Genomic DNA, 26,011 nt, shown 5'->3' with positions numbered 1-26,011 from the left:
CGGCTTCATGGATATGTAGTCGGTTCACTACAATATAGACGTAAATACAATTAATTTGGCACTACTGCAAACAAACAGTTTTATAAACCTTATTTGTCTGTGTAACGTTACTATTGTATTTCTTAAAATGTGTGTAACTGTTGGTGGTGAATCATACATGAACAATTCTTCTTATTTCGTATGTATGAATGCATAACATATAATATGTAATAATGTAACTTTAAAGTGACACTGGAAAAATTGTCTCTTTTGTCAATAAGTTTTATCAAAATCAATTGTAAAAAAAAAAAATCTTTTCGTTGTAATTGATACAACTCCGTGGGATTCAATAAAGAGAATAATAATATATAAATTCTTTGTTAATATTATTTCAATATTTAGTTTAAAAATATTTCATTAATATACTTACTTATCAATTTTAGCTTTCAAGCAGTAATGTTAACCTATTTTAGCGCAGTCAATTTTTTAGCGGAATGGTAGAAAATTGTATACCTTTTATTACCGTAGTTATATATTGACGCATTTTTGGTTCACTACCTGAAATACCTTTTTAACAAAATTTAGCGCTATCAAAGATTTAGCGCTTCAACGAAAGCAAGACAAACGCTAAAATACATAAGTAACTCATCAAATTTATATTGAGATGAATTGAATGCATTAATACTGGACATACAAATTAGAATTCATTAAAAAATTTTTCAAGAGCAACTCAATTCATCACCCCATGAAATCGACCAAAGCAAGATTCAATCTTTAAATAAATATTTTAAAGGCATTGTTTCCATATTTATTTTCATCGAGACAGGTGCGATAGTATGGGATATCGGCTTACATACAAAACAAATGTTTTGTAATCATATCAAAACTCATTTGAAATAAAATGAGTGCCTAGATAATTTTACGGACTAAACAAGCAGAACGGACATAATTTTAATTTTTAATTTTTTTTAAAGTAAAGATTACATTTTCTTAATTGCAAGCATGGTTTTATTGTATTTAAGATGGCAGTGATGCACTAGGTCTTGTTACCACTATCAAACAGTTAAGTGTTCAAATGACTGAATTTCAATCGGAAAAGGTTATACTACTCAATACATTGAACCAAATACTGGGACAGTGGACACAACTCGTATTATCAAAAGGAAGAATAAGGATTTGATACTTGTAAAGGCTCTCAAGCATGAAAAAAGAACAACTTTGGATCCATGCTCTATAAACTGCTTTAGGAAATGAAGTCAATTGTAAAATTTATTATAACATTAATTAAAGATGCTCCACCGCTAACAAATGGTATTTTTTCACTATCAAAAACAGGAGCAGACGATTAAGTATTTTTCTTCTGTTACAAAGGTTACTTACTTTACACCATTGCTACCATTGAAAAGTTTCAGCTTCTAATTTTACTTCATGTTGAAAATATGAAAAATAACGAAAAAATTGCGTGACACTATATCTGATATGGAATGAAGTAATGATTGCGCATGCACCGAAGGCGAAATGAATTATTTCATGTTATTTATTTTTGTGTTAATTAGGCATATATATACATGATAAAACACCAATTATTGTTCAAATGATTAATAATATTTATGCTCTGTCGGCGGTAGATCATCTTTAATATCTGTAGACTTTGAAATAAATTTTATTCTCCCATAATTAAATACATTTTACAATAATTACGACATATCAAGGGAGGAAACTCAATCTTAATTGTATCAACTCGGAGCAACACGTAATATACTTCGTCGGTGTCTTTTACTGTTTTTTCTCGATATTTCAATTTCTTTTCAAATATTTTGCATTCATCAATGCCATTGCAGAAAATTTCATGTACATTTTAACTTAGTAGTTGTTTACAAAAAAATGCTTTCATCTGAAATGGTTACACAACCACGTACAGACAGGTTGTATCAAATGTGTGCATTTTTTTAATAAACATGCATGTGGTACATTTTCTTTAAACCAATAAGTTATGATTATAGGCTTTGCATTATTCACTGTTTAAAACAATCTTATTCAGGGACTTGAAAAGGTAAGTAAGGGTTTGTAATAAAACAATGCTATATCGTAATATTTTGTTGGTGTTCAGCAAAATTACTTTTGGCATGTGCGTTGTGTAAGTAATCTCAAAGGTGGTGTTCAAGCTAATGTTAAAAATCCCATAGAAACTGCCCACAGCCTAATTTTCTTGAAACTTTGCATATTGAAAGTACTACTAGTTGTCCATTTAAAATGACACTTCTTTTTCTTTTTGTGATTTTGAAAAGGCCCAAAGGGCTTGAAATTTTCGTATTCATTTTCATTAAAACTACCTGCACAAACATGCCAAAAAAAAGGTTAGCCTTTGTTAAAAATTCTTCATTTTTTATTCATACATCTTTAAGTCATTTCTTTTAGTTTTTGAACGGAAAATTCAGTTTGAAATGATATTTAAAAAAAAAATACTTTTTGGAAAAAACGAAAAGGAAACATTGCTCTTTGTCATCTCATTTCATCCTCTTACTGGCTTTGTCCACAATTTTACCTCCAATTGAAAATACTCCCATGCCATTTTCTGTCTATGTATAAATTAGTTTGAAAATAAAAATCCGGGAAAACAGTTTTTGAGTGACTTAAAAATAGAGAGTGGAGGTAGCAACGGACCACTTCTTTGTTAGTATACGTAGTTATACATTTCCAGATAATGATTTCAGAGTCCGATGTAAGTGAAAATCAGTGTACAGCAATAATTTTAGATGCTTAATATCATGGTAACACCTTTTAAAAAATAAAAATTGGTTGCCATGGTAACAAAACGGAGGCCTCTGATTGGCTGAAATTTAAAAGATGTAAGAATTGAGTGAAAATTGGTAAATAGAGGTTACAAGGTATGCTGAATAACATGGTATCACCTTCAAAAATATTGGTTGTCATGGAAATAAAATGGAGGCCCCTGATTGGTTGAAATTTAGATATTGTCAGATTTAAGTGAAAATTGGTATACAGGGGTTATAAAATATGCTGAGTAACGTGGACTCACTTTTTAAAAGATTGGTTACCATGGAAACAAATGGATGTCTATGATTGGTTGAAATTTATGGTCAGCTAGGGCAAATATTGATTTTTTAGAAAATTCCCCTCGCTACATTTCAGACTATGAAATGCTATTTTCCCGGAATGCGATTAAAAAAAATTATCTGTTATAATATTATAACCTAAAGCATGATTTTAAAATGGTTTAAAAGGTGGACAAAATCGATAACATGCCAAATAATTCTAGCAAACTCAATATTCTCAATTTTTATCCTGAAAAAAAAAATTTTTTTGCTTCAAAATCAATTTGTCGTAAAAATAATTCGTAAATATCATTAAACGTGGATATAAAATAAAGAATGGGGTATGTTTTATTATCAAAAATAATGAAGAAATAGAAAATATGTTCAAAAGATGGACAAAAGGGGTCCCCTGGCCACATACCCAAAGTAATTTTAGAAAACATCATTTCAGGCCCTTTATGCATTTTTAAAACATACAAAATAAATAAAAAGTGCATAAAAAGTAGTTATGTACCAAGACCTTTAACAATGCAAATAATCGGCGCGTGGGCAGATTTTGCAACCCCACCTTTCGTATTTTCATCAGTCGATTAAAAATCTCGAAAATCAATCAAAACAAAAACATTTACATAAGATTCAATTATCTCGCTGCAAGCACTTTTTTGGGGGGGGGGGAAAAAAAACGTTCCGGGCTGGGCTTTTGTGTTACCATTTTAAATACGGCTTCGGAAGCGGAATCAGGACGAATTGTAAACTCTATTTTGTGTGTATTTAGTAGAACAGTTGTTTTCAGTCGATAAACAGTTGGGTTACGCCGTAAGTTATAACAGTTTTCTTTGTGCTGTCATTTTTGTGCTACTATGCTCGTATTGGAACGTCGCCAATGTAGCGACTGTTATTTACATTATATTGTACACTGTGCGAGAGGCTTGGTCTACTATTATCGCTAATACTAGCCGATTTTGTGTTTACCATAACTGCTCATGGGTAGACCTTGAATCATTTGAAACTCGCTGTAAAGGTGAGAGAGAATGTTCTTGCTGCTACGGAAATGGACTACTTTTTTTTTAAAAGCAACACATTGGCTTTTTTTACCCATTTTGACTCAACTCAATTACGTGTATATTAGTTGTTTATTCATAGAATTTTGGAAAAATGTAAACAATATATACATGTTTAATATTTATATATGAATTCAAACAATTTTTAAATTAACAATTGTATAAAGAAACGGAAAAATATCCCGGCCGGGGCGACGTGCTTTTTCATTTTTGGTTAAAAAATGATCGGGTGTCAAATGTAAACATTTAGTGCCTACCTCGGTGCCTATGTTCGTCCCCTACGATCGAGCCTTTGGGGGTGGACGGGTGTGAGACCCTCTGATAGAGAGTCAGTTATAAACAGAGTCCTCTTGGTCTTTGTTCTTTGAGTATTTAATCATGTGTTTATATAAAACATGGGCAACCGCTCTAATAATCCACGTGTTGACAGTTCCGCCGTCCACCACAAATACCATTATATAATTGTACATTCGCTGAATCGCTGTTGGGCGGATCGCTGTAAGCTAGTTCTAGCTTGTGAAGATCCATCGTGGTCGTAGGTAATTACTGATTACCAGTTTCAAAAAAAAAAAATTTTACCAAACATTGTATCCAGATCGAACACAAGTGAATTTGTTTGCATCTATCGATGGCGAGATGGATCTACAGCGTAGATTATATAATCACCTGGCTCCCAAGGATGTAATACCGTCTAAGTCAGAACGACATCTGAAAACACATTGGAGCTACTTGAAAATCGTGTTTTGCCAACTTCGGCAAACTCTCAACTAAAGTGTGTAAGGACGTGCGTCCAAGCTTCCGCCTCGCTGCACAATAACGGTCACCGAGTTCACACATGTGGGTTGGCCGTGTACAAATTCTTTATGGTTATTAACGCTATATATTAATAAAACTTTTAGCAGAAAACTTGTGGAATATAGATTTTTGTGAAAAGTTGTCTGATCTGATTAAATTAAAAACTTCCGCAATTATCTCTGAAATTTACTTATTGTTTGTCATGTCTTTGTTATCTTTGTTATCACTATACATACTTGCTCAACTTGTCCTTGTTTTGGTGCCTGCGGTCGAGGATGCAATTAATTCTACCTTACAGTACGAAAGCGTCACCATTTCGCTTTTCAAATGAGTTGAGCTCTGTCCCCACTTCTTTGGCACCCGGAGCTTTTTAGTGAATAATTACGTCAATTTCAAATGACGCTTTTTATTGCATAAGTATTGAAATAAAAAGTCGTGTGAGTTGTACAGAATATAGGGGATTGGAGTTCTCGTTTGTTGTATGTTAACGCATGCTTGTCATGCGAGCACTCGCGCCTCGCAGAATGATATTCAATATGGGGCGCTACTCGTGCCCCGAAAACGTTAAATTTAGCGTCACGGTACGTAAAACACTTCATTCATTTAGCTGTGATTTTTAACGTCTCCTCCCGGCCTACAGGAGTTATTCTCCCTTAAATCGATTATAGGAAAGTTGGCATAACCGTCTATTGTTCAATAGGGAATTATTACAAGATATTTAGAGCTAAGCTTGTAATAGAGGAATTGAGTGACTTTGATCAATTCCCATAAATAGTTTTGTACTTAGGATAATATGTCAGACCGTCGCGCACAATGTCGTCACTTTAATGTAACGTTATTGAATGTAGAAAAGACGTCATTACAGTGAATTGCGTTCAAGGCGTCGGAATTGCCTTTCGATCGTTCAAACCACAAATCAACGGTGAATGAGTTTCAACAGTCGTACGCGCGTTTACCGCTCGGGAATAGCGTCAGTCAAACTGTGGGCGGAGCTTTTCTAGTAAACAGCGATAATCTAACTGAGGCGGAGTTTACCTGTTATATAGCTGTTACACATTCAAAAACTTTCGTAATTTCAATCATTAATACCGCAACAATTTGGCATACAAAATCGTAAAATAAAAACAGCATTACGTGTATGTATATAGTCATGACCTACAGGTACATAGCCATAGTCACAGGTTAAAGTGAGTGGAAATTTGGTATTTGGCATTTGAACTTAATAATAATTTTATTTGAAATCACATGAGCTAGAGAGTCGTTACTTTATACATGTACATGTATATTCCAAACGTCAAATTATGCTTTCTTGAACTACAATAGAGGGTTTTTAGACACAACTTATAGGTTTGAATAGAAATCTACATATTTATAAGCATACTTTTAAACATTGCCCAGAGCCTTCCTCACAGGGGCGAGCGCTCAACTAAAGGCCAAAAGTGAGGTGGTGTCAAGGGAGACGTTAGGAAGAATAAAGTAATTTAGGAAGAAAGAAAAGATAAGATCCTAAATTAAGAGGCGACTAAAATTTAGGATTTCTTATCTTTTTCTTTCTTCCTAAATTACTTTATTCTTCCTAACGTCCTCCTTTTGACACCAACCTCACTTTTGGCCTTTAGTTGAGCGCTCGCCCCTGTGAGGAAGGCTCTGGGTTCTGTCCCCTGGTCTAGACACACCAAAGTCTATAAAAGTGGTAGTTTCTGCTCCTGCTTAGCGCTCAGCGGAAAAGGGAGTGGGACGACTGGTTCACCCGTTGTCAGTATAATGTGACAGGGTGGGGTGTGTTGCTTGGTGTCTTCGGCGGCATGCTCCAGTGATATAGCACTATAAAAAGGGCAAAAGTTCCACTATACAAGAAGACACAACATGAATATACCGCAGTCTCCCGAAACACGCACCTCGCACACAACATACACGCAACACACCGCATACATGGGGAGGCCGTCCTTACATGACCATTGCTGTTAATAGGACGTAAATTAATCAAACAAACAAACAAACAATTAAACGTTACGATTCAAACAACTAACAATTAGACTTGGGATGTCTGCTTCCGGATGAAACATTTAGGGTTACCCAACCGACCCTAATTTTTTACCCCGACCCTGATTTTTTTCTGTACCTAAAGGGATACTCCAATAATAATAGTTTTACTCTAGGCCAATCTAATCTGTTAATACCTTCTTCATTAGTCAAATCTCCAATTATTCATTGTTAAATAAAGAGTGAAGAGTAAAAGACACTTATGTTTAATCATTTTTATTGATAAATAGGAGCCAATTGCATCTGAACTTGACAAAAAAAGTATATAAATGTATATAAAAAATTTTAAAAAAAATCGCTACCTACCGACCCTATTGTTTTGCCAATGTAACGCTAAACAAATATTTTTTTTTTGAGTTTATATACACAGCTACAACACAACCGTGTGTGTTCCAGGGAACGTTTTACGAAGCTATCAAGATATAGTGTTGTTGTCTTTCTATGGTTATATGGTACTATTGAATTAAAAAAACATGTTTGAAACCTTTTATCTCCAAGTGTATGCTAACAAATCTTTGGTACAAAGGTGTGACCAAGTCAAATCAGTAGATTTCTTTTGAAGTCAACATTGTTTGCGCTACACTACACGGAGTCTAACCAATCGAGGTAACTTCCCACAGATTTCATTGGCTGTCGTAACAGAATGTTACAACATTTGAGGGAGGAGTCTAATCCGGACGCTATATTAAACGCAGTTTCACTGTATCTTATACAATTGTAACATGACGAGCGCAATTAATGTCATTTCCGAACATTCGGCAAAACCTGCAAGACAAAGAAAAAACGCAATTTTTTCGAATACTTTTTTGAATTTTCAGTAGAGATTTCGCACACGTGTATTTGAGCAAAAACGTATTTTTTCATTCTGAATAGAAAACATAATTCCTAATATAAAGTCATTTTTCAACGTCGTGAACTTGCGTGACAGAACAGTCAATCTAAAAATTTCATTTTGTGTCATTTCTGCAAGACAAAGGTTTTATTCGATAAAAAAAGTATAACGACGTCGCAGTCTATATTTTCTGACATGTTATTAAAATAGAAGAAAAACGTATTTTTTGTAATTAACAATTCATGTCTCTATCTCATGTATTAGTACCGTTTTGTACTGTGTGTATTTGTGTTTTTTCACTTTTTTTTTTTCTTTTCTCTTCGGATCTGTCGATCGGCAAGTCTACAAACAAAGTCCACCATTTTGAAGTATGACGTCACAATTACTTATAACGAAATGACATCATGATAGTTCGTTTTTGGGGAATCTCTTTGTCAAATTTTAACCGCCATGTGGTGTTCAGTATGACCACAGTGACACTTTAACTGAAACCGCATACAGGTGCGTGTTACATCTGTCGCGCCAAAAAACGTCATTTTCTCAACAAAAACACATCAATAGAAAAAAAAATATTACAAATATTTTGATAAAAGTCCTCCCGTAATTGAATAAATATATATCCTTTCTGTTTTTCAAATTAAAAAAAATAGTATTGCGCTTATATTACTTTACTGTTCAAACGCTTTTTCCAATGAAATTCCGGCGTAAAAGTGACCGTACATTGTGCGTTATGTCACAAGAGTCTAGTGTACTCTTGTATTTCTATTACAAGATATAGTAAATCTGGTAATAGTGAAATTGATTATTAATTGATCAATTTCTATAAATTATTCTTAAATTCTATAATATTTGTATAGGATAATACAAGAGTCTAGTGTACTCTTGTATTTCTATTACAAGATATAGTTAATCTTGTAATAGTGGAAATTGATTATTACTTGATCAATTTCTATAAATAGTTGTGTTTATTACAAACACAGTGGTTTAAAAGCCTTGAGTATTTCTATTGCAAGATATTTGGAATTGTGAATATTGTAATAGGGAAATTGATGCATTGCTCAATTTCCATAAATAATTGTAGATAATTACATGTGTTAATACAAGAGACTAGGGTTCTCTTGTATATCTATTACAAGATATTTGGGTTGAATTCTTGTAATAGAGAAATTGATGCATATTGATCAATTTCTATAAACTACTAACTAAATATACAGAGTTACTATTATCTTTATTCTGTTGTCGCGATTGTTGCTATTGCATCTTAGTTATCACTTTGTTGTTTCTTTATAAAAAGACAAGTCATATATTTATAACAGGGAGTTTAAACTATTCAACTTAGATAATTGTACATTTGTACTCGCTACTATTTATAACTTCTATATTTCTGTCATAATCTCTAATTGTACAGTAATTAGAGTGATAGAGAGTGTGATTACACATTGTGACTCTGTATCTGCAGAACCAGAATTATATGTATGAATTGTATTGAGGCGTTGAGTTATTCTTTCCAATAATTGGCTAATCAGATGATCTGTGATCACAACCCAGTATTTAGACTTGTAGTGAGAAACCCTCAAGTAGATGACGAGGAAGCAGTTCGTTTTTGGCGATGCTTTAATTGAACGACACATTTTCCCACGGACGCAATACAGTTGTTAGTTCACCTGAAAAATTGCTGGTGACGTACAATAACAGCTGTTTACCCCTTAGGGATTTAGCATTTGGAGAAACATGCAGAGATCAAAGATCACACATGCAGGAAAATGCATTGGCGAGAGGTTTCAAAATTGGAAATCTTCGTGGACGCATACATGCATTAGAAGAAATGCTAAGATGCTACGACAGCTTCTGTGAGGGTTTCGGTCATCAAGCAACCGTTTGAAGGTGAAGAATATGGTGATCGACGCTCTGAAATCCGTGAGGGAATGCAGAGGGCTAATTCGACTTTCTTCATATCGAGAAGCCGAGGTTTCTGTCCGGTTATTCACCTCAATCAAGATATATAGGACTAAATTCCTAGTGAGATCCATTGTGTTGGCAGGTGTCCACACGTCAATTTGCTTTTATACTGGGACACAGTTTGCATGTTGATGGTTATGGGGCTGGGTGTGCGCGCGTTTTGACAGTACATGTTATTCGGGATTCACCGGTTGATCCGGATCCCATTTTGCCCAGCAGATCAAAATGTTGTACGTAACCAATTTCACAGTGAGCTTGACGTAATGAAACATAAGAAGTATAGGAAACCGGCCTCTTATGATATTAAAGACAATTGGGAAGACTATTTTGGTTCAATTTTGATTTATTCTCTCTGAAATGAATAGTTGGGACGACAAAAGCAAAGCCTTGGAATTGGCAATTGCTTTAAGAGGTGCTGCTCAAGGTGTCTTAAGTGACTTGGAAGTTACAAAAACGCAAGGATTACACAGTTTAGTCGCAGCCTTGACAGCAAGATTTCAGCCTGAAAATATGTCAGCCATAATTTCCATGTACAAGACACAATTAAAAGGAAAATTAAGGAAGAAAGATCAACCGCTTCCTGAGCTGGCACATGAGATTAGAAGACTAGTCTAGACTAGGATACCCATCTGCAAACCAAGAGACTAGACAACAGATAAGCATTGACTGCTTTATAGATGCCCTGAATGACACCGAGATAATGGTCTGTACATTCAAGCAATGTGCAGACCATCGAAGATGCTGTGCGGATTGCACTATCCCTTGAAACATTCAGGGTTGGAGACACTCTAAAAACGAGCAACATGCAGCATCCGTCACATTCAGGAAGAAGACGAAATTATTCCATCGATAGAATCGTAGAGAAAATAGCAGAGAGAATAGATGAATTGCAGATCCATGGGACCCCAGCTACTCTAAGGTCACTTCAGGAAGGAACGAAGTCGACAAGAATTATGTTTCTTTTGTGGCATACCAGGACAAAGAGGAACAAATGCCGGAAACGTACCTGCAACATAAAAAGTAATGTTGGTCAAGAGAGTGAATTAAAGGTTGTCATAAAGAGCTTGAGAAGAATAACGCGAACAACATGAATCCAGTCATATTGAGTTTAATACAGCTCGGAATTGATATTTTATTAAAAACAAACATAATATCTCAGGACATAAGATGATTCTTGTCTTACGACAGACAAATGAGAAGGATTCTGGGAAGTTTTGTTATATGTCCTGAGTATACATGGTTGATTAGAAATTTCAAAGTGTAGCCCAGTTCAAAAAAGATCAAACGACTATTGCTGTCTGAGAGAGAGAAAAATATGAGTGTATGTCTATTAGTGATCCGTTCCGTGTCCGACCGGGACACGTTAGAGAGGAACCGATGTTAACCCAGATGGGTGGGTGTCTTTCTTATTTGGTCATGTGACGACGAAGATAATTTTTTTTTATTTAGTTGTGTATGAGGAATGACCTATGTGGGGTTGATTCCAGCTTCATTACTGTCTGGGACAGTTGCCTTGTGCACGAGGTAGAGACTGGTTGAAAATCTTGGCTACACATATATACCTTAGTTTTACATATCCTGGATCCTTGTTCTGGCGAAGCTATCCCGGCCAGATAGATGAACCGAGACTATCAGCCCCGAGTCCATGGCGAGCCACCTTGGATGTATCGGAATCGGAAGAGGATCTCCACGACAACCATGCATAGGATGTGGACGAACTCGAGGAGCTTGAAGAAAGAAAGACATTTTTAGTTTAAAATCTTACAGTTTGGATAGGGATAACGTTCTATATAATGTAAAGTTTAAATGGAAAAGTATAGTTTTATAATGCAACTGTTAAAGATTAAATTCATTCTGTTGTTTTATTTGGTAAAGTCAAGTTCAAACCGTGTAAAAAAAGGAATTGTTTGACAATGCTTGTACTATGTTTATGATATTGTGGTTTTAAAAGTCGCAAGAACTGGACATGTGACAACTTACCTTTATTGTTGGGGTGAAGTTGAAGTTTCTTGTCTTATTAAGTAGAAGGATGTATTAATCCTCGGATAGAGCTATACGAGTTCACGTTAGCTGTATGTGTAAATGTTTGATTGGGTCAGAAATGACAGTAGAAACATTATTGTAATCTACGTTTATGTATAAGATTAATTATTGAGTCCTGAAGGTTTAATGGTTGCTCATTTGTATATCAGGAATGTGTTTTTTTGAATTACGCAAATAAATGCAGTTCACGTTGATTATTATTTATAGTGTAACGAATGTTCATTTGAGATCAGCTGACTGACGATCAGCTGTTGTGTGTTTATATTACTGAACTGTACCCCTGGTTGTGTTTACATGGAATAAACGTGTAATAACGGTTGAATTGTATATTATTAGCAGTACATGGCAAATGGCAATGTTTTTATCTAACTGGCCATGCTATCAGATGGTAAATGTATGTGATTATTAGATTGTATGTGAAATAGTTTGTTGGCAAGTAGTGTGTCACTGGCTACGATAGCCGCCATATTGGATCGTGACTAAGCAGGCGGTCAGAATTTGAATTAGGTATTTTGTCTATGTAAGCTCCATGATCAATCTTATGATTTAATTCAGTGATCGTTAAGACAATAACAATACTATTCATCAAAATGTATGTGTTTAATACGTACTTGTGGCGTACAACGGTCGATTTCAAGACATATTCGGTCCAAGCAGTTGTACTGCTTTCACGGTGAAACTGTTGACGCTGACGTTCCGGCTGGGTTTTTTTGTACATTTTTAAATACGGCTCGGAAACGGAATCGGAGAGACTATGTAACTATATTTTGTGTATTACAGAGCATTTTTCAGTCGATAAACAGTTGGTTTACGCTATGTATAACCTTTTCTTTGTGCTTTCATTTTTGGCACTATATTGTGACGTCGGCAATGTACGACTGTTATTGTTGTAAACAGTCTGGAGGGCCTCCACTTTGCCTCCACATTGCCTCCACTTTTTCCATATAAGGAAATGTGGACGCCCAAGGGTTATTTATGTACTATAATATTTTGTATAGTATAATACAAGAAGTCTAGCGTACTCTGTATTTCTATTACAAGATATAGTTTTAATCTTGTAATAGTGAAATTGATTATTACTTTGATCAATTTCTATAAATTATTCTTAAATACTATAATATTTGTATAGGATAATACAAGAGTCTAGCGTACTCTTGTATTTCTATTACAAGGTATAGTTAATCTTGTAATAGTGAAATTGATTACTTGATCAATATTCTAAAATAGTTGTGTTTATTACAAACACATTTGGTTTAAAAGCCTTGAGTATTTTCTATTACAAGATATTTGGATTGTGAATCTTGTAAAATAGGGAAATTGATGCATTGCTCAATTTTCATGAATAATTTGTAGATAATTACATAAGTGTTAATACAAGAGACTAGAGTTCTCTTGTATATCTGCTACAAGATATTTGGTGTTGAAATCTTGTAGTAGAGAAATTGATGAGATATTGATCAATTTCTATAAACTACTAACTAAATATACAGAGTTTACTATTATCTTTATTCTGTTGTCGCGATTGTTTGCTACTGCATCTAAAGTTATCACTTGTTGTTTCTTTATAAAAAGACAAGTCATATATTATAACAGAGAGTTTAACTATCAATTTAGATAATTGTACATTTGTACTCGCTACCATTTATAACTTCTATATTCTGGCAACAACCTCTAATTGTACAGTAATTAGAGTGATAGAGAGTGTGATTACACATTGTGACTCTGTATCAGCAGAACCAGAATTATATGTATGAACTTGTATTGAGGCGTTGAGTTAATTCTTTCCAATAATTAGCTAATCAGATGATCTGTGATCACAACCCAGTATAATAGACTTGAGTGAGAGAACCCTCAAGTAGAGACAGAGGACGAAATTCATCAATATGTACCTTCAATTGTTAGCCTTTAACACTGCAAATTGGAAAAGAATGCCTAAATTTTGATTACATTTACATGTAAATGTAAATGCACCATGTATACTTCCAATGTACCTCGCTTACAAGAAAGAAACACGAGCAGTCAAGTCGTTTGCTTCCGGTAGTTACATTGATCTGAATTTATTCTGTAAATAAGCACTACCTTTCTCAACGTAAATATGGTGCTAACTCGTGCGACGTAATATATCGTGAAATCCTCGATTTTCATGTTTGCAGATCAACGTGAGTTTCTGATTACATACATTATAGCTGTTGTTATACACACACATTATTTACACTCCCTTTGCACTGACATGGTGCAAAATCACTTTAACCATATATCTGGTTCCTAAAATTATCATTATCGGGAAATTTAAGATCACAATGTTACATTTCCAACACGGCGCGGCGTCACCTAATTGTTACGGTGAATAATCGATGCGTAGCAAGCTTCAACCACTGTCATCAACCCCAGACTTTTGGCGACCAGACCATAATGAATGACATCGATTCCATCAGCTGTTCAAACGAATTCGTTTATTATAAGGATCAATATTACGGGACCGAAATACTATATGAAATGTTATTTCATAATAAAAAATAAATACATTTTGATATTTTATTCGAGGCAAAAAAATATTTTAATTTAATAAAGAAAAAATAACTGTACATATCATTTTACGGGGTATAAGGCTGCTGGATTAATTGGTAGCTCTGGACGTGTAAAATGAGTTTATATCCAGTAATAAGAGTCATTGAGACCATTTACCACCATGAATAACCGAGCAGACAAAATCCTGAAATCTTGTCTATTGCAGGTTAAATAGCAAGAGGTGAACCAGTGTTATGCTTAAGTAGATTGTCAAATTTGCGTGATTGTTAAAATGTGCCGTTTTAATTATTAGGGAATGCATAGTTCTTATTAAACAATAGTTTATCGAAGATATGTCATTAAACGTTTGTAAAACGAAGAAGCATTCAGTCTCGACACCATATCACTGTAATAAAATGGTGACATCTCCGTATATCCACATGTTACGTGCCAGATTCCGCTATTTTCAAAGTAATACTTTTTTAAACCGTCATTCTAAAACATTGCAATAAAAGGATAATTACAAAAATCCATCATCAATAATCTATGTAATCATATAGTTTCGAGGTAGTTCTTTCTAAAATATACATACATGGTAAGCTGAAGTCATATCGGCATGAGAAAGCCAGTAATTACAAATTCGTTATGCCTTTGATAATAACAACGGGGGATTGGTTTCGGGGTAGGTGTAAAGTTCAATGGCAAATATATATTTATGAAATTCAATGTCGGTTCCCGACTCTAAATTGGGGGAGGTAAAACACGTCCCGGGGAGGATTTTCATAAAAAAACACGTCCCGAATCCAATTGAATAGTGAACAGTACAGCATGGCCCTTAAAACCCTAATGAAAAAGTCTTATATGCCTTTATATAACAAACGCGCTAATTGGGTGGAAAAGTAAATGCAAATATTATATTTACTGTGAAATTCAATCTGTTTCCCAACTTTGAAATGAGAAACCACGATCCGCGGGGGATATATCCCCCAAAAGGGGTACAAAACACGTCGGCCGATGATTGGTATGTAACAACAACGTAGTAAAACGACGTCACGTGATTGGGAATACCGCATATTATCATGCCCATTGGCGGTGCTTTTGAAGTGGAGTATTATGCGCGGGGTAATAGTGATGCACATGATTGCGTGTTTATTTCCCAAATATAGTGATTTCTGGTGACCTGTATGTGGTAACGCACCATGTTTGCTAGCGAGCCCCTGGTCCACAAAATCGAAAACGGTTGACACACGGCAGAGTTTGAAGTTCACATTGTACGTATTACATCGAACGAAAAGTGGATAGGATTCAATTGTTGATAGGAAACAACAAACACTTATTCATAGGGTCCTATAAACAGTACTTTTTAACTAAATGGCTTACCTCCATGCTTATAAATAATAATAGCTAGGTGGTTGTAGAATGAGCGCTATTGATTGCACAAGCTACTAGGATAAATTTTTACGTTACGCGGAATAGCAAATTAAAAAAATAAAATCATAGTATTTGTGGGCGGGGTGGAGGGAAGAAAGGTACCTAGGGTACAACAATATTTTGGTTATGAAGTACCTGCAAACATTAAGTAAAATGGGGTTTAGGGGGGGGGTTTCGGGGGGGTATGGGGGTGAGGGAGAGGGGGGGGGGGGTGGGTTTACAGTCCACTTTTGTAGTTTGATTGTCATGAGTGTAAGTAGTGTTTGGTATGTGGGGTTTTTTATTATTTGTTTTTACAAATGTAAACTTATGAATTAAACTTGTAAATGGTTTTGAATTTTTTTTAATTAGCTTTCTTAAGGTTGTGTACATGAATTACCAGATTTAAATTTCAGAAATTTTTCAATTGCGGTTTTATGCTTGCCTAAACGATTTTGGATTTTTTTATCGACAGTTATTTGTCTTATTTAATGTCTTTTGCATCAATAATTATAAGAGCGATGTTTGAAACATTTCGTAATTTAATTAGAGCTAAAATGTTCGAATGTATTAAATTGATAATTTTTTTTTTTTTGAATTCAATTTCGTGGGTTTTGTGTCTGACGTAATTCTGTGGTAAGTATGTTATGATTAAAGTACTTGGGGGGGGACTGATATAAAGTTTTGATTACACTCGTTGCCTGATTGTTTTTAGTCTATTGAATTGACAATCAAAATTCGTATTTAACAGTCTGGGGGGTCAACCACTTATGCGTTTTTTAAAATAAAAAAAAAATAAGGACAATAACATACAAATTGGTATCTTCGTAAATAATGCATGATTTAAATGGTTGGATTTCCATGAAAACTGATTCATAAAAGAAATATATGATAGCAATGATGACATTTTTGTTAAAACGCGTAGCATAAAATGTACTTATTATCCTAGTACAATACTAGTAGCTCCTGATTGTAAAGACACACGTCGTGGTCTAGTACAATTGACCTAGCATGATCTATTACATTGGGTGATATACTTTTGACATAATATATCACGCCGAATGAACAGTCCACATAATGCCATACACCGGAAGCAGTTACAACCCCTAAACAATTTGTCCCCGTGAATTGGACATCTGGAAGCGCCCTGTATTCCACCAAGAGTTAGTAGTTATGGTTTTGATCATTCTCTATCCACTTCCATTCCCGCTTCCGTTCTCGATTCATTTCCGCAGCCCATATATCTAAATAAAAAAAAAATAAAAAAAACAAGACAACAATTTTAAAAATTCCATATGAAACATAGGCTATACCGCAGTTGTTTTATTTATTACATAATTTGTTTGCACCAATCTATGATATGAGGAAATATAATATTTCCCAACTATTTTTCCCCGACCGTTCAATATAACCTTGTTATTTTCACATGTTCGAAGTTATATTGCACGCTATATGGTAAACGTTATATTGGCAAGGTTACGAGATGTTATATGCCACGCTTTAGGAACACTCGCTGTTGTTGTCTTATTTTTTTTTAGAAAACTTCCGTGAATCGCGCGTAACAGTGAGTTACGTTATTATGACGTCACAAGGTTCACGCTCAATTTCGCGCTAACTTTATAGATATCGAAGTCAAGCACGTCATGTGGATGTTTATCGACTGAGAGAACGGACACGATGAATATATTAAATTGAAAGGCTGCATGCAGAATCTAATATGTGGAAAGAAGACATAAGACATTCCAACCGGAGTTACAACGTTCAACAACTAAAACCAATTAAAACATATTCTTGAGACATGAAACATGATACATTTAAAATGAAAAATGTCAACCAAACATTCTGAATTCTGACCATCATCACACACCCCACATTCAGACCCGAGGATATTAATATACAAACATTAAACTGAAAACATTGATTCGCTCAGATAATACTTTACAAATCAACACTTCCAACAATTCAAAATATATTCTGCACTCTTCGAAGGTCACAGCTATGACCTTACAAACCTTAGTACTAGACAAAAAGAAAAGGAATACGCCATCTCAAACAACAAGTCTTACTTAAGCACTATATGAGAAAGGCAAGCTTCATCTCACTCACCAACTCACTCGCCAACTTATTTTCAAACACAATAACTATACTCCTTCATTACACTCACATGAAAATTTACCTTAAAAGCATTAAAACATACACATCAACAACCTAACAACAAAAATCCCACTTAAAAAAGCACTTATAACTTCACACTATTAATACTACAAAACTACAATTCGACAAAACGTCGAACAGCATATAAAATATTTACATTAAATATCTCAGATTCAAAGAAAACACCAGTTATATATTATATTCTACCGGCCATTCCAGGCTCACTTCCAAAACCATACAAACCATTCATACAGACTCCGAAGAGAGCAAATTTAACCTCATAACAAAAAATGCATACACACTCCTAACAAGCCTAAATTGGAAATTATACAACGTTCCTGAACAAGTACCACACATATAATCGAAACACGCAGATATTATCGTACTAGAAACAAACCCTATACTTCAATTGAAAGAAAATTAAAACAGAGTTAATAACGCACAAAAGAAATTACAGAATCCACTATTACTATATATAAGAAAGGCTTTAATCACTACACCGAGAAATAAAAAAAAATCTAACGAAAACGAGAAATCGAAATTACTTAATTTAAAGAACACTAGTAGATGCAAAAAAATCACATAAATTAACCCAGTTAGACACATCACAAGAGAAAATTATAAGAACCATAAATCAATCGACTTCGAGTTACAATCGGAGGACATTGAACACGCCACAATAACATTGTTGATTATTAATACAATAAGCAATAGGAAAAAAAATTTCAAACAATTTAAAAAGACCAGAATATATCACACTAGATAAATACAAAAGAAAAAGCAATTATTAAATAGAAAAATAGATAAGTAGAAATGAACAAAAAACAAAAGTAACAAAAGCGTAATAATATTTTCGTCAAATCATTGAGATACTAATGATACGTCGGACAAATTAATAAAATTTGGAAGAAAAAAATAAAAGGCATTTAACTCTTAGAAGATGCTAACGAGTAAGCGGGGGTAATACTAAGTTATGAATTGGACAAGAGAAATAAAAAAAAGAAGACAAAAAATGAACGGATAGATGTAAATATCAAAATAAGTAATAAAAATTTCTCATACCTAACACAAAGAAAAGAAATTGAAGTCTACAGACAAAAAGTCTCGACAGCCTTGCCCAGGCGGTCATATCCAAGTCGGATGGCTGTAACTCGGGTGATCGGACGAGAACCGGTTTTCCAAAGTGGGTGGGCCGTAAATCAGACAGTTACAACTAGTTTGAGTTATGTTAAGTACGACTCCAATATGACACAGAAAGGGCCTGGCTTATGACGGCACCCCTGTCACACTTGTAGTGCGCTTCCGGGCCGATGCGATTGGATGTGTACAAGTAACAGACAAATCATATACAGTTCAAGGAGAAGCGAACCAATTAAACAGACCGACCCTCGGTAACATTCTTCCGTAATAAGTAACACATAACGTAGAATAAACACATACAGGAACCCAGTACGATATGCAAGTGAAAATTTTAAAGCAAAATTTAATGAAATCTAGATATACAAGGGGGTAGATGATGGACTGCTTAAAGTTACACAAAGCTTAAAAATATGAAAAAGAAAAGAATAAATCTCGACCCTGGTATTCCCAGAGTGGCCCAATCCTAGTACTAAACCAGGCTGCCGTTGACTTCGGTGATCGGACGAGGAACCGGTGTTTTCAATGAGATTTGAAAAGTTTCCGATAACTTGTCACCACTATGACTACCGGATGTAGAGGGCCTTTGGCAATCGAACGGCACCGTAAATTAAATAGTATCGACATGTCTAGAATCGTGTCACATCAATTGATGAAGCGAGACGTTTAATGACCAGGAAAAACACAACTGATTAATTTGACATTTCAAATCTCTTAATAGATGTCTAAAGCAGCAGTGGGCCTTATAAAAATTTAAACATGTAACGGACGATAACCGGTGTTTTCAACGTGATATGGCCGTAGACATCAGACAGCTAAAACTTTCCGTACTTATACATGTGCTCCTACATATGAGCACATCCGGCGTAGGGCCGCGCGGCAATGACGGCACCCTGTCACACCCTGTACAGTGGACAGGGGCCGAGCGATTGGATTGCCGTGATTTCTACTAGTATCATGTCAAATCAAACTATACCAAGAGTATCAAAGATGAAGCGGAGACGTTCAAATTAAACTGGCCCGACCCTGAACTGCGCTATACATGCAGTACGTACATCACATATAGTATACAGGTAGCACATACATGTACCTGTACGAGTAAAATGTGCGTGCTAATTAATGAGAAATTTAAAGCAAAATTAATTAATTTAGATATAAAATAATGATATAATTGTCTTAAAAGTTACAGAAAAGAAAAAGAAATTGAAAAAGAAAAGAGAAAAAGTCTACGACACCTGGTATTCCCAGGCGGTCACCCATCCAAGTACTAACCAGGCTCGACGTTGCTTAACTTCGGTGATCGGACGAGAACTTAACTTCTCAACGTGATATGGCCGTAGACATCAGACAGCTAAAACTTTCCGTACTTATACATGTGCTCCTACATATGAGCACATCCGGCGTAGGGCCGCGCGGCAATGACGGCACCCTGTCACACCCTGTACAGTGGACAGGGGCCGAGCGATTGGATTGCCGTGATTTCTACTAGTATCATGTCAAATCAAACTATACCAAGAGTATCAAAGATGAAGCGGAGACGTTCAAATTAAACTGGCCCGACCCTGAACTGCGCTATACATGCAGTACGTACATCACATATAGTATACAGGTATAGCGCATGTACATGTACTGTGTATAAGAATTCACCTGACCGAGCAAAATTTAGGTGTAAACTAAACAAATCTTAGTAAAAATTCGATTAATTTAGAGATAAAAAATATTAAATTGTCTTCAAAGTCAAAGAAAAGAAAAATAAATTGAAAAAGAAAAGAAAAAGTCTACGACACCTGGTATTCCCAGGCGGTCACCCATCCAAGTACTAACCAGGCTCGACGTTGCTTAACTTCGGTGATCGGACGAGAACCGGTGTTTTTCAACGTGATATGGCCGTAGACATCAGACAGCTAAAACTTTCCGTACTCATACCTATGCTCCTACACGAGCACATCCGGCGTACGTCCGCGCGGCAATGACAGCACCCTGTCACACCCTGTACAGTGGACAGGGGCCGAGCTGATTAGGATTGCTGTGATTTCTACTAGTATCATGTCAAATCAAACTATAAAGAGTATCAATAATGAAGCGGAGACGTTCAAAGGTAAACTGGCCCACCCCAAACTGCGCTATACATGCAGTACGTACATACATATAGTATACATGTACTGGTAGCACAACATGTACCTGTACCGAGTAAAATGTGCGTGCTAAACTAATGAGAAATTTAAAGCAAAATTAATTAATTTAGAGATAAAATAATGATTGAAATTGTCTTAAAAGTTAAAGAAAAGAAAAAAAAATTGAAAAAGAAAAGAAAAAGTCTACGACACCTGGTATTCCCAGGCGGTCACCCATCCAAGTACTAACCAGGCTCGACGTTGCTTAACTTCGGTGATCGGACGAGAACCGGTGTTTTCAACGTGATATGGCCGTAGACATCAGACAGCTAAAACTTTCCGTACTTATACATGTGCTCCCTACATATGAGCACATCCGGCGTAGGGCCGCGCGGCAATGACGGCACCCTGTCACACACCCTGTACAGTGGACAGGGGCCGAGCGATTGGATTGCCGTGATTTCTACTAGTATCATGTCAAATCAAACTATACCAAGAGTATCAAAGATGAAGCGGAGACGTTCAAATTAAACTGGCCCGACCCTGAACTGCGCTATACATGCAGTACGTACATCACATATAGTATACAGGTATAGCGCATGTACATGTACTGTGTATACGAATTCACCTGACCGAGCAAAATTTAGGTGTAAACTAAAAATCTTAGTAAAAAATCGATTAATTTAGAGATAAAATAATATTGAAATTGTCTTCAAAGTCAAAGAAAAGAAAAATAAATTGAAAAAGAAAAGAAAAAGTCTACGACACCTGGTATTCCCAGGCGGTCACCCATCCAAGTACTAACCAGGCTCGACGTTGCTTAACTTCGGTGATCGGACGAGAACCGGTGTTTTCAACGTGATATGGCCGTAGACATCAGACAGCTAAAACTTTCCGTACTCATACCTATGCTCCTACACGAGCACATCCGGCGTAACGTCCGCGCGGCAATAACAGCACCCTGTCGCACCCTGTACAGTGGACAGCGGCCGACTGATTAGATTGCTGTGATTTCTATTAATACCGTAGCCAATCAAACTATTAAAGAGTATCGATAATGAAGCTGAGCCGTCAAAGGTAAACTGTCCGGTCCCAAACCGCGCTAGCCACACTGCACGTATAGTATACAGGTATAGCGCATGTACATGTACTGTGTATACAATTCACCTGACCGAGCAAAATTTAGGTGTAAACTAACCAAATCTTAGTAAAAAAATTCGATTAATTTAGAGATAAAATAATATTAAAATTGTCTTCAAAGTCAAAGAAAAGAAAAATAAATTGAAAAAGAAAAGAAAAAGTCTACGACACCTGGTATTCCCAGGCGGTCACCCATCCAAGTACTAACCAGGCTCGACGTTGCTTAACTTCGGTGATCGGACGAGAACCGGTGTTTTCAACGTGATATGGCCGTAGACATCAGACAGCTAAAACTTTCCGTACTTATACATGTGCTCCTACATATGAGCACAAGTCCGGCGTAGGGACCGCGCGCGGCAATGACGGCACCCTGTCACACCCTGTACAGTGGACAGGGGCCGAGCGATTGGATTGCCGTGATTTCTACTAGTAAACATGTCAAATCAAACAATACCAAGAGTAATCAAAGATGAAGCGGAGACGTTCAAATTAAACTGGCCCGACCCTGAACTGCGCTATACAATGCAGTTACGTACATCACATATAGTAATACAGGTAGCACATACATGTACCTGTACGAGTAAAATTGTGCGTGCTAATTAATGAGAAAATTTAAAGCAAAATTAATTAATTTAGATATAAAATAATGATATAATTGTCTTAAAAGTTACAGAAAAGAAAAAGAAATTGAAAAAAGAAAAGAAAAAAGTCTACGACACCTGGTATTCCCAGGCGGTCACCCATCCAAGTACTAACCAGGCTCGACGTTGCTTAACTTCGGTGATCGGACGAGAACCGGTGTTTTCAACGTGATATGGCCGTAGACATCAGACAGCTAAAACTTTCCGTACTCATACCTATGCTCCTACACGAGCACATCCGGCGTACGTCCGCGCGGCAATAACAGCACCCTGTCGCACCCTGTACAGTGGACAGCGGCCGACTGATTAGATTGCTGTGATTTCTATTAATACCGTAGCCAATCAAACTATTAAAGAGTATCGATAATGAAGCTGAGCCGTCAAAGGTAAACTGTCCGGTCCCAAACCGCGCTAGCCACACTGCACGTATAGTATACAGGTATAGCGCATGTACATGTACTGTGTATAAGAATTCACCTGACCGAGCAAAATTTAGGTGTAAACTAACCAAATCTTAGTAAAAAATCGATTAATTTAGAGATAAAATAATATTAAATTGTCTTCAAAGTCAAAGAAAAGAAAAAGAAATTGAAAAAGAAAAGAAAAAGTCTACGACACCTGGTATTCCCAGGCGGTCACCCATCCAAGTACTAACCAGGCTCGACGTTGCTTAACTTCGGTGATCGGACGAGAACCGGTGTTTTCAACGTGATATGGCCGTAGACATCAGACAGCTAAAACTTTCCGTACTTATACATGTGCTCCTACATATGAGCACATCCGGCGTAGGGCCGCGCGGCAATGACGGCACCCTGTCACACCCTGTACAGTGGACAGGGGCCGAGCGATTGGATTGCCGTGATTTCTACTAGTATCGTAGCCAAATCAAACTATACCAAGAGTATCAAAGATGAAGCGGAGACGTTCAAATTAAACTGTCCCGACCCCAAACCGCGCTATACACACTGCACGTATAGTACATCACATATAGTATACAGGTAGCACATACATGTACCTGTACGAGCAAAATGTGCGTGTAATTAATGAAAATTTAAAAAAAAATTTAATTAATTTAGATATAAAATAATATTATAATTGTCTTAAAAGTTACAGAAAAGAAAAATAAATTGAAAAAGAAAAGAAAAAGTCTACGACACCTGGTATTCCCAGGCGGTCACCCATCCAAGTACTAACCAGGCTCGACGTTGCTTAACTTCGGTGATCGGACGAGAACCGGTGTTTTCAACGTGATATGGCCGTAGACATCAGACAGCTAAAACTTTCCGTACTTATACATGTGCTCCTACATATGAGCACATCCGGCGTAGGGCCGCGCGGCAATGACGGCACCCTGTCACACCCTGTACAGTGGACAGGGGCCGAGCGATTGGATTGCCGTGATTTCTACTAGTATCATGTCAAATCAAACTATACCAAGAGTATCAAAGATGAAGCGGAGACGTTCAAATTAAACTGACTGCGCTATACATGCAGTACGTACATCACATATAGTATACAGGTATAGCGCATGTACATGTACTGTGTATAAGAATTCACCTGACCGAGCAAAATTTAGGTGTAAACTAACCAAATCTTAGTAAAAAATCGATTAATTTAGAGATAAAATAATATTGAAATTGTCTTCAAAGTCAAAGAAAAGAAAAATAAATTGAAAAAGAAAAGAAAAAGTCTACGACACCTGGTATTCCCAGGCGGTCACCCATCCAAGTACTAACCAGGCTCGACGTTGCTTAACTTCGGTGATCGGACGAGAACCGGTGTTTTCAACGTGATATGGCCGTAGACATCAGACAGCTAAAACTTTCCGTACTTATACATGTGCTCCTACATATGAGCACATCCGGCGTAGGGCCGCGCGGCAATGACGGCACCCTGTCACACCCTGTACAGTGGACAGGGGCCGAGCGATTGGATTGCCGTGATTTCTACTAGTATCATGTCAAATCAAACTATACCAAGAGTATCAAAGATGAAGCGGAGACGTTCAAATTAAACTGGCCCGACCCTGAACCGCGCTATACATGCAGTACGTACACATCAGGTATATAGTATACAGGTAGCACATACATGTACCTGTACGAGTAAAATGTGCGTGCTAATTAATGAAAAATTTTAAAAAAAATTATTAATTTAGATATAAAATAATGATATAATTGTCTTAAAAGTTACAGAAAAGAAAAAGAAATTGAAAAAGAAAAGAAAAAGTCTACGACACCTGGTATTCCCAGGCGGTCACCCATCCAAGTACTAACCAGGCTCGACGTTGCTTAACTTCGGTGATCGGACGAGAACCGGTGTTTTCAACGTGATATGGCCGTAGACATCAGACAGCTAAAACTTTCCGTACTCATACCTATGCTCCTACACGAGCACATCCGGCGTACGTCCGCGCGGCAATAACAGCACCCTGTCGCACCCTGTACAGTGGACAGCGGCCGACTGATTAGATTGCTGTGATTTCTATTAATACCGTAGCCAATCAAACTATTAAAGAGTATCGATAATGAAGCTGAGCCGTCAAAGGTAAACTGTCCGGTCCCAAACCGCGCTAGCCACACTGCACGTATAGTATACAGGTATAGCGCATGTACATGTACTGTGTATAAGAATTCACCTGACCGAGCAAAATTTAGGTGTAAACTAACCAAATCTTAGTAAAAAATCGATTAATTTAGAGATAAAATAATATTAAAATTGTCTTCAAAGTCAAAGAAAAGAAAAATAAATTGAAAAAGAAAAGAAAAAGTCTACGACACCTGGTATTCCCAGGCGGTCACCCATCCAAGTACTAACCAGGCTCGACGTTGCTTAACTTCGGTGATCGGACGAGAACCGGTGTTTTCAACGTGATATGGCCGTAGACATCAGACAGCTAAAACTTTCCGTACTCATACCTATGCTCCTACACGAGCACATCCGGCGTACGTCCGCGCGGCAATAACAGCACCCTGTCGCACCCTGTACAGTGGACAGCGGCCGACTGATTAGATTGCTGTGATTTCTATTAATACCGTAGCCAATCAAACTATTAAAGAGTATCGATAATGAAGCTGAGCCGTCAAAGGTAAACTGTCCGGTCCCAAACCGCGCTAGCCACACTGCACGTATAGTATACAGG

At 36.5% G+C, this 26,011-nt stretch overlaps 11 non-coding genes across 11 annotated transcripts; all 11 read right to left on the bottom strand.

The window, feature by feature from the left end:
* Positions 1–20,200: 20,200 nt before the first annotated feature.
* LOC138328629 (5S ribosomal RNA) lies at positions 20,201–20,319 on the bottom strand. The gene has a single exon (XR_011209263.1). It is a non-coding gene; the product is annotated as a 5S ribosomal RNA (ribosomal RNA).
* Positions 20,320–20,752: 433 nt separating this feature from the next.
* LOC138328627 (5S ribosomal RNA) lies at positions 20,753–20,872 on the bottom strand. Its single transcript, XR_011209261.1, has one exon. It is a non-coding gene; the product is annotated as a 5S ribosomal RNA (ribosomal RNA).
* Positions 20,873–21,292: 420 nt separating this feature from the next.
* On the bottom strand, positions 21,293–21,411 carry LOC138328625 (5S ribosomal RNA). The gene has a single exon (XR_011209259.1). It is a non-coding gene; the product is annotated as a 5S ribosomal RNA (ribosomal RNA).
* A 436-nt stretch (positions 21,412–21,847) lies between these two features.
* Positions 21,848–21,966, bottom strand: LOC138328624 (5S ribosomal RNA). Its single transcript, XR_011209258.1, has one exon. It is a non-coding gene; the product is annotated as a 5S ribosomal RNA (ribosomal RNA).
* A 424-nt stretch (positions 21,967–22,390) lies between these two features.
* On the bottom strand, positions 22,391–22,509 carry LOC138328622 (5S ribosomal RNA). Its single transcript, XR_011209256.1, has one exon. It is a non-coding gene; the product is annotated as a 5S ribosomal RNA (ribosomal RNA).
* A 429-nt stretch (positions 22,510–22,938) lies between these two features.
* Positions 22,939–23,057, bottom strand: LOC138328621 (5S ribosomal RNA). The gene has a single exon (XR_011209255.1). It is a non-coding gene; the product is annotated as a 5S ribosomal RNA (ribosomal RNA).
* Positions 23,058–23,478: 421 nt separating this feature from the next.
* Positions 23,479–23,597, bottom strand: LOC138328620 (5S ribosomal RNA). The gene has a single exon (XR_011209254.1). It is a non-coding gene; the product is annotated as a 5S ribosomal RNA (ribosomal RNA).
* Positions 23,598–24,017: 420 nt separating this feature from the next.
* LOC138328619 (5S ribosomal RNA) lies at positions 24,018–24,136 on the bottom strand. The gene has a single exon (XR_011209253.1). It is a non-coding gene; the product is annotated as a 5S ribosomal RNA (ribosomal RNA).
* A 423-nt stretch (positions 24,137–24,559) lies between these two features.
* Positions 24,560–24,678, bottom strand: LOC138328618 (5S ribosomal RNA). The gene has a single exon (XR_011209252.1). It is a non-coding gene; the product is annotated as a 5S ribosomal RNA (ribosomal RNA).
* A 418-nt stretch (positions 24,679–25,096) lies between these two features.
* On the bottom strand, positions 25,097–25,215 carry LOC138328617 (5S ribosomal RNA). Its single transcript, XR_011209251.1, has one exon. It is a non-coding gene; the product is annotated as a 5S ribosomal RNA (ribosomal RNA).
* A 422-nt stretch (positions 25,216–25,637) lies between these two features.
* On the bottom strand, positions 25,638–25,756 carry LOC138328616 (5S ribosomal RNA). Its single transcript, XR_011209250.1, has one exon. It is a non-coding gene; the product is annotated as a 5S ribosomal RNA (ribosomal RNA).
* Between the last annotated feature and the right edge of the window lie 255 nt (positions 25,757–26,011).

Source organism: Argopecten irradians, chromosome 7 (genome assembly GCF_041381155.1).
Source record: "Argopecten irradians isolate NY chromosome 7, Ai_NY, whole genome shotgun sequence".
NCBI classification, from domain to species: domain Eukaryota; kingdom Metazoa; phylum Mollusca; class Bivalvia; order Pectinida; family Pectinidae; genus Argopecten; species Argopecten irradians.
The sequence above is the reverse complement of the archived record's forward strand: the minus strand, read 5'-3'. Positions and strand labels throughout refer to the sequence as shown.